The sequence below is a fragment of the Mesoplodon bidens genome, assembly GCF_964165515.1.
Source record: "Mesoplodon bidens genome assembly, chromosome: 2".
In the NCBI taxonomy this organism is placed as follows: domain Eukaryota; kingdom Metazoa; phylum Chordata; class Mammalia; order Artiodactyla; family Ziphiidae; genus Mesoplodon; species Mesoplodon bidens.
This window is the reverse complement of record NC_138177.1, coordinates 70795547-70805690: the sequence shown is the minus strand read 5'-3', so window position 1 is coordinate 70805690 and position 10144 is coordinate 70795547.

Genomic DNA, 10144 nt, shown 5'->3' with positions numbered 1-10144 from the left:
AGCCTGAGAGGCTTGTCTGCTCACCCGCAGTTTGGGTGGGTGTTGGGAGCTGAGGTTTGGGCTTTGGAGGTCAGATGCCAGGGAGAGGATTGGGGTTGCTTGCATGAACAAAGTCTGAAGGTGGCTAGTGTGCCACAGCTAGTGGGGAGGGAGCCCGGGAAAAAAGTCTGGAATAACCTAAGATGCAAGAGACTATTGTTTTGGGGTGCATGAGGAGAGGGGATTCAGAGCACTGCCTAAACGATATCCAGAGACAGATACAAGCTGCGGCTATCAGTGTGGACACCAGAGACTGGCATGAAACACTAAGGCTGCTGCTGCAGCCACCAAGAATCCTGTGTGCAAGCACAGGTCACTATCCACATCTCCTCTCCCTGGAGCCTGTGCAGCCCACCACTGTTAGGGTCCTGTGATCCAGGGACAACTTCCCTGGGAGAAGACACAGCGTGCCTCAGGCTGTTGCAGTGTCAGGCCGGCCTCTGCCGTTGCAGGCTTGCCCTGCCTTCCATACCCCTCCCTTGCCCCAGCCTGAGTGAGCCAGAGCCCCCTAATAAGCTGATACTTTAAACCCATCCTGTCTGGGTGGGGAACAGATGCCCTCAGGTGACCTACATGCAGAGGCGGGGACAAATCCAAAGCTGAACCCCAGGAGCTGTGAGAACAAAGAAGAGAAAGGGAAATTTCTTCCAGCACCCTCAGGAGCAGTGGATTAAATCTCCACAATCAACTTGATGTACCCTGCATCTGTGGAATATCTGAATAGACAACGAATTATACCAAAATTGATGTGGTGGACTTTGGGAGCAACTGTAGCCTTGGGGTTTGCTTTCTGTATCTAATTTGTTTCTGGTTTTATGTTTATCTTAGTTTAGTATTTAGAGCTTATTATCATTGGTAGATTTGTTTATTGATTTGGTTGCTGTCTTCCTTTAATTTATATATATATATATATATATATATATATATATATATATATATATATATATATATATATATATATATAATTTCTTTTTTTTTCTTTTTTCCCTTTTGCTGAGTGTGTATGTGTATGCTACTCTGTGTGATTTTGTCTGTATAGCTTTGCTTTTACTATTTGTCCTAGGCTTCTCTCTGCCTGTTTATTTCTTTTTTTTTTTTAGTATAATTTTTAGCACTTGTTATCATTGGTGGAATTCATTATTGGTTAGGTTGCTAGCTTATTTCTGTCTTTCTTTTTATAAGATTTATAAAATTTATAAGCGGCTCATGCAGCTTAATAACAACAAAAAAAAAACACAACCCAATCGAAAAATGGGCAGAAGACTTAAATAGGCATTTCTCCAAAGAAGATATACAGACTGCCAACAAACGCATGAAAGAATGCTCAACATCATTAATCATTAGAGAAATGCAAATCAAAACTACAATGAGATATCATCTCACACCAGTCAGAATGGCCATCATCAAGAAATCTAGAAACAATAAATGCTGGAGAGGGTGTGGAGAAAAGGGAACACTCTTGCACTGCTGGTGGGAATGTGAATTGGTACAATCACTATGGAGAACAGTATGGAGGTTCCTTAAGAAACTACAAATAGAATTACCATATGACCCAGCAATCCCACTACTGGGCATATACCCTGAGAAAACCATAATGCAAAAAGAGTCATGTACCAAAATGTTCATTGCAGCCCTATTTACAATAGCCAGGAGATGGAAACAACCTAAGTGTCCATCATCGAATGAATGGATAAAGAAGATGTGGCACATATATACAATGGAATATTATTCAGCCATTAAAAAAAACCAAAATTGAGCTATTTGTAATGAGGTGGCTAGACCTAGAGTCTGTCATACAGAGTGAAGTAAGTCAGAAAGAGAAAGACAAATACCGTATGCTAACACATATATATGGAATTTAAGAAGAAAAAAAAGTCATGGAGAACCTAGGGGTAAGATGGGAATAAAGACACAGACCTACTAGAGAATGGACTTGAGGATATGGTGAGGGGGGAAGGGTAAGCTGTGACAAAGCGAAAGAGAGGCATGGACATATATACACTACCAAACATAAGGTAGATGGTTAGTGGGAACAGCCGCATAGCACAGGGAGATCAGTTCGGTGCTTTGTGACCACCTGGAGGAGTGGGATAGGGAGGGTGGGAGGGAGACGCAAGAGGGAGGGGATATGGGAACATATATATATGTATAACTGATTCACTTTGTTATAAAGCAGAAAAATTTAAAAAATAGTTAAAAAAAAGAACGTCTCAAATACTGAATGGGATGTACTTATACCAAAACATTTTTCATTGTTTATCTGAAATTACAGTTTAACTGTGTATCCTGTATTTTTATTTGCTGAATCTCAAAACTCTCCCAGGGGGCATTTCAGCAGTGGGCAGTACAGATGGAGAGAGGATTGCCAGCAGACAGGCAACATTGGCAGGAACAGGAGCATGTGCTGAGCAGTGATCATTTGTGTCGCTGGAGCAGAAAGGGTGTAGGCGAGGGACAAGGCTATTGAAGCAGGACCAGCCCCGGGGAGGGCCAGTGAAGCCAGACTCTGGAGTCACAAGGCCCCGTTCTCCCAGGCGGATGCTGCACCAGCCTCATGGTCCTGCAAGCCCATCCCTCCCCTCTAGTCAGTGTTCCACATTCAGCCTGAGTAACAGTCACAGAACTTCAGTCAGACCATCTCACTCCCTGCTCAGGCCACACCTAGAAAAAGACATCTGAGCTCCTTACCTGGACCTAGAAGACACTGTAGAATACGACCTTGCCTATTTGAATAAAAGCTACTCCAAAAGGTTGTTGTGAAGATTAAGGGGGATGGCAGTGTTCTCAACCTCGGCTGCCTGGTGAAACCACATGGGGAGCTTTAAAAAAGGCAGATGCCTGGCCCCAGCCCAAGGATTGTGGTTTAATTGGTCTGGGGGAGTCCTGGACATCAGGAGTTTAAAAAGAGTCCCAGTGATTCCGATGCACAACCAGACTGAGTGTCACTGATGTACAGTGTACTCTCTAGCCTGACATAAGCATTTGGTGAGGACCTGTTGCCTTCTGCCTCATGTCCAGCTTCATCTCTATCCATCTTCAGTTTCCCCCTCCCTCCCTGGCCTTCCACTCCCCAAGCCTAGGGCTTCCCACCTGCCATCGCTCTGCCCAGAATGTTCTACCTCCTTTCTCTTAACTTGACCAACATCTATATTCATCTCTCTCTTCCCAAGTTTCTCTGTTCTCTTCTCCCAGAACACACTGCACTTTTTCTTTACAACACTTAGCATACTCTGCACATATGTTTTTAATTGTGCGGGTACCTGCTTAGTTTCTCATTCCCAGCAGACTGTAACTTACATGGCAAAGCCCCTTTCTTTCTTGTTGCTCACTGTCCCCACCCCCCTGGAGCTGGACACATGACGCTGGCACTCGGTAAATGTCGAACAAATGAACGGATGAAAGAATGACTGATCACGGGGGGATGTAGTTAGGTTTGCCTTTCCAGAGAGATCTTTCCGGCTGCTCTGTGCTGAATGCTGGTGGGGGAAGATAGGAAGAGACTGAGGCCAGAGTACCAGTGATTCCACAGCTGTGATAATACAGGCGAGAACTGATAGGGCCTTAACCAGGACAGAGGTGATGGAGTGGGAGGTGGGACAGATGAGAGGCTCTGTATAGGAGGGTGAGGATTTAGGGGAAGGCGTGCCATGTGACTGAGGGTCTACCCTGAGGGACAGGCAGGATGACCAGATGGAATGTGAGCCAAAGGAAGAGGCTGTTGTCAGGAAACAGGAGTTCCGTTTTGGCCAAGTTGGGTTGGACGTGCCAGTGGGACATCAGATGGACATCTTGGAATCTGAGGCCAGGGACAGAGAAACCTAGGCTGGGGATGGAGATTTGAGAGTCACATCAATAGAGGCAAGAGTAAAAACCAAATAAAATTTGAAAGTTAAAAAAATTGATTAATTTTTAATATTTAATAATTTTATTAATTTTTAATTTTAATAATTTAATTTTATTTATTTTTATTTTTTTCCTCCCTTTTCTTCTGAGCCATGTGGCTGATGGGGTCTTGGGGTTCTGTCCGGGTGTCAAGCCTCAGCCTCCTGGTTGGAAGAGCTGAGCTCAGGACATTGGAACACCACAGACCTCCCAGGTCCATGTCATATCAGATTGCAAAAGCTCTCCAAGAGATCTCCATCTCAATGCAAAAACCCAGTTCCACTCAATGACCAGCAAGCTACAGTGCTGGACATCCCATACTAAACAACTAGCAAGACAGAAACACATCCCCACTGATTAGCAAAGAGGTTGCCTAAAATTATACTAAGTTCACAGACACCCCAAAGCACACCACTGGACACCATGCTGCCCACCAGAGAGACAAGATGCAGTTTCATCCACCAGAACACAGGCACCAGCTCCCTCAATGAGGAAGACTACACAACACACTGAAATAACCTTATCACTGGGGGCAGACGCCAAAAACAATGGGAACTATGAACCTGCAACCTGCAAAAAGTAGACCCCAAACGTAGTAAGTTCCCAAAATGGGAAGACAGAGAAATACACAGCAGATGAACGAGCAAGGTAAAACCCCACCAGAACAAACAAATGAAAAGGAAATAGGCAACCTACATGAAAAATAATTCAGAAAAATAATAGTGAAATTGATCCAAATTCTTGGATATAGAATGGAGAAAATAGAAGAAATGTTTAACAAGTACCAGGAAAAATTAAAGAGTAAACAAACAATGATGAAGAACAGAATAAATGAAATTAAAAATTCTCTAGAAGGAAACAATAGCAGAATAACTGAAGCAGAAGAATGAATAAGTGACTTGGAAGGTAAAATAGTGAAAATAACTATCGCAGAGTAGAATAAAGAAAAAAAATGAAAAGAATTGAACACAGTCTCAGAGACCTTTGGAAGAACATTAAACTCACCAACATTCGAAATATAGGGGTCCCAGAAGAGGAAGAGAAAAAGAAAGGGACAGAAAATATTTGAGGAGATTATAGTTGAAAACTTCCTTAGTATGGAAAAGGAAACAGTCAATCAAGTCCAGGAGGTGCAGACAGTCCCATACAGGGTAAATCCAAGGAGAAAAACAGCAAGACACATATTAATCAAACTATCAAAAATTAAATACAAAGAAAAATTATTAAAATCAACAAGGGAAAAGCAGCAAATAACATACAAGGGAATCCCTATAAGGTTAACAGCTGCTCTTTCAGCAGAAAGTCTGCAAGCCAGAAGGGAGTGTCAGGACATATTTAAAGTGATGAAAGAGAAAAACCTACAAACAAGGTTACTCTTCCCAGCAAGGATCTCATTCAGATTTGATGGAGAAATTAAAACCATTACAGACAAGCAAAAGATTAGAAAATTCAGCACCACCAAACCAGTTTTACAACAAATGCTAAAGGAAATTTTCTAAGCATGAAACACAAGAGAAGGAAAAGACTTACAATAACAAACACAAAACAATTAAGACAGTGGTAATAGGAACATACGTATTGAAATTTACCTTAAATGTAAATGGATTAAATGCTCCAACCAAAAGACATAGACTGGCTGAATGGACACAGACACAAGACCCATATATATGCTGTTTACAAGAGACCAACTTCAGACGTTGGGACACATACAGACTGAAATTGAGGAGATGGAAAAGGATATTGCATGCAAATGGAAACCAAAAGAAAGCTGGAGTAGCAATTCTCATATCAGAAAAAACAGATTTTAAAATAAAGATTACTACAAGAGACAAAGAAGGACACTACATAATGATCAAGGGATCAATCCAAGAAGAAGATATAACAATTGTAAATATTTGTGCACCAAACATAGGAGCACCTCAATATATAAGGCAAATGCTAACAGCCATAAAATGGGAAATCGACAGTAACACAAAAATAGTAGGGGACTTTAACACCCCACTTTCACCAATGGGCAGATGATCCAAAGTGAAAATGAAAAAGGAAACACAAGCTTTAAATGACACATTAAACAAGATGGACTTAATTGATATTTATAGGACATTTCATGCAAAAACAACAGAATACACTTTGCAAGAGCTCATGGAACATTCTCCAGGATACATCATATACTGGGTCACAAATCAAGCCTTGGTAAATTTAAGATAACTGAAATCATATCAAGTATCTCTTCTGAGCACAACGCTAAGAGACTAAACATCCATTACAGGAAAAAATCTGTTAAGAACACAAAAACATGGAGGCTAAACAATACACTACTAAGTAACCAAGAGATCATTGAAGAAATCACAGAGGAAATCAAAAAATACCTAGAAACAAATGACAATGAAAACATGACAACACAAACTCTATGGGATGCAGCAAAAGCAGTTCTAAGAGGGAAGTTTATAGCAAGAAAATCCTTCCTCAAGAAACAAGAAACATCTCAAATAAACAACCTAACATGGCACCTAAAGCAATTAGAGAAAGAAGAACAAAAAAACCCCAAAGTTAGCAGAAGGAAAGAAATACTAAAGATCAGATTAGAAATAAATGAAAAAGAAATAAAGGAAACAATAGTAAAGATAAATAAAACTAAAAGCTGGTTCTTTGAGAAGATAAAATTGATAAACCATTAGCCAGACTCATCAAGAAAAGAAGGGAGAATATGGAAATCAATAGAATTAGAAATGAAAAAGGAGAAGTAACAACCAACACTGCAGAAATACAAAGGATCATGAGAGATTACTACAAGCAACTATATGCCAATATAATGGACAACCTGGAAGAAATGGAAAAATTCTTAGAAAAGCACAACCTTACGAGACTGAAGCAGGAAGAAATAGAAAATATAAACAGACCAATCACAAACACTGAAACTGAGACTGTGATAAAAAATCTTCCAAAAAACAGAAGTCCAGGACCAGATGGCTTCAAAGGCAAATTCTATCAAACATTTAGAGAAGAGTTAACACCTATCACTCTCAAACTCTTCCAAAATATAGAAGAGGGAGGAACCCTCCAAAACTGATTCTACATGGCCACTATCACCCTGATACCAAAACCAGACAAAGATATTACCAAACAAGACAACTACCAGCCAATACCACTGATGAACATAGATACAAAAGTCCTCAACAAAGTACTAGCAAACAGAATCCAACAGCACATTCAAAGGATCATACACCATACTCAAATGGGGTTTATCTCAGGAATGCAAGGATTCTTCAATATACACAAATCAATCAATGTAATAAAACATATTAACAAATTGAAGGAGAAATACCATATGATCATCTCAATAGATGTAGAAAAAACTTTTGACAAAATTCAGTATCCATTTATGATAAAAAACCCTCCAGAAAGCAGGCATAGAGGGAACATCTCAACATAATAAAGGCCATATATGACAAACACACAGCCAACGTTGTTCTCAATCATGAAAAACTGAAACCATTTCCTCTAACATCAGGAACAGACAAGGGTGTCCACTCTTACCATTATTATTCAACATAATTTTGGAGGTTTTAGCCCCAGCAATCAGAGAAGAAAAAGAAATAAAAGGAATCCAAATGAGAAAAGAAGAAGTAATGCTGTCACTGTTTGCAGAAGATGACATGATACTATACATACAGAATCCTAAATATGCTACCAGAAAACTACTAGAGCTAATCAATGAATTTGGTAAAGTATCAGGGTACAAAATTATTGCACAGAAGTCTCTAGCATTCCTATACACTAATGATGAAAAATCTGAAAGAGAAATTAATGAAACACTCCCTTTTACCATTGCAACAAAAATAATAAAATACCTAGGAATAAACCTACCTATGGAGACAAAAAACCTGTTTGCAGAAAACTATAAGACACTGATGAAAGAAATTAAAGATGATACAAACAGATGGAGAGATATACCATGTTCTTGGATTGGAAGAATAAACATTGTGAAAATGACTATACTACCCAAAGTAATCTATAGATTCAACGCAATCTCTATCAAACTACCAATGGCATTTTTCACAGAACTAGAACAAAAAAATCACAATTTGTATGGAAACACAAAAGACCCCGAATCACCAAAGCAATCTTTAGAAAGAAATACAGAGATGGAGGAATCAGGCTCCCTGAGTTCAGACTATACTACAAAGCTACAGTAATCAAGATAGTATTGTACTGGCACAGAAGCAGAAATATGGATCTGTAGAACAGAATAGAAAGCCCAGAGATAAACCCATGCACATATGTTCACCTTAGCTTTGATAAAGGACGCAAGAATGTAAAATGGAGAAAAGATAGCCTATGCAATAAATGATGCTGGGAAAACTGGACAGCTACATGTAAAAGAATGTAATTAGAACACTTCCTAACACCATACACAAAAATATACTCAAAATGGATTAAAGACCTAAATATAAGGCCAGACACTATAAAACTCTTAGAGGAAAACATAGGCAGAACACTCTATGACATACATCACAGCAAGATCCCTTTTGACCCACCTCCTAGAGAAATGGAAATAAAAACAAAAATAAACAAATGGGACCTAATGAAACTTAACCTCTTTTGCACTGCAAAGGAAACCATAAAGAAGGCGAAAAGACAACCCTCAGAGTGGGAGAATATCTTTGCAAATGAAGCAACTGACAAAAGAGTAATCTCCAAAATATACAGGCAGCTCATGCAGCTCAATATCAAAAAAACAAACAACCCAATCCAAAAATGGGCAGAAGACCTAGATAGACATTTCTCCAAAGAAGATATACAGGTTGCCAACAAACACATGAAAGGATGTTCAACATCACTAATCATTAGAGAAATGCAAATCAAAGCTACAATGAGGTGTCATCTCACATCAGTAAGAATGGTCGTCATCAAAAAATCTAGAAACAATAAATGCTGGAGAGGGTGTGGAGAAAAGGGAACACTCTTGCGCTGCTGGTGACAATGTAAATTGGTACAACCACTATGGAGATCAGTATGGAGGTTCCTTAAAAAGCTAAAAATAGAGCTACCATATGACCCAGCAATCCCACTACTGAGCATATATCCTGAGAATACCACAATTCAAAAAGAGCCATGTACCACAATTTTCATTGCAGCTCTATTTATAATAACCAGGACATGGAATCAACCTAAGTTTCCATCGACAGATGAATGGATAAAGAAGGTGTGACACATGTATACAATGGAATATTACTCAACCATATAAAGAAATGAAATTGAGTTATTTGTAATGAGGTGGATGGACCTAGAGAGTGTCATACAGAGTGAATTAATCAGAAAGAGAAAAACAAATACCGTATGCTAACACATATATATGGGAAAAAATGTTTCTGAAGAACCTAGGGGCAGGACAGAAATAAAAAGATGCAGACGTAGAGAATGCACTTGAGGACACAGGGAATGGGAAGTGTAAGCTGGGACGAAGTGAGAGAGTGGCATGGACATATATACACTACCAAATGTAAAATAGATAGCTAGTGGGAAGCAGCTGCATAGAGCAGGAAGATCAGCTTGGTGTTTTGTGTCCACCTAGATGGATGGGATAGGGAGAGTGGGAGGGACACGCACCAGGGAGGAGATATGCGGATATATGTATATTTAGAGCTGATTCACTTTGTTATGCAGCAGCAACTAAGACAACCTTGTAAATCAATTATACTTCAATAAGGATGTTAAAAAAGAATATATATATATATATATATATATATATATATATATATATATATATATATTATTGTGGTTAAACAAAACAAAACAAAACACTTTATATAAATTTACATTTCACCACTTAAGTGTACAGTTCAGTAGTGTTGAGTATATTCATTATGTTATAAACAGATCTTCAGAACATTTTCATCTTGCAAATCTGAAACTCCATAAACAACAATTTCTCTTTTCCTAAGTGAAATAAGCCAGTCACAAAAAGACAAGCAAGACTCTTACCTACTGTGCTTTGAAGTGTTTTGTTACACAGCAAATATCAAATGAGAATATGCATATATTCCATATGCTAGACTCTGCCAAACAGGTTTTCAAAGTGGTTGGACCAGTTTATACTCCGGCCAGTATTGTATGCGACTTCCAGTTGCTCCACAGTTGCAACATTGGGTGAGAGTCAAATATGCTCTCCTTTCCTCAGTTATTCTCCCTCCACATCCTCTAGATTTTTCCTCTTGGTCAG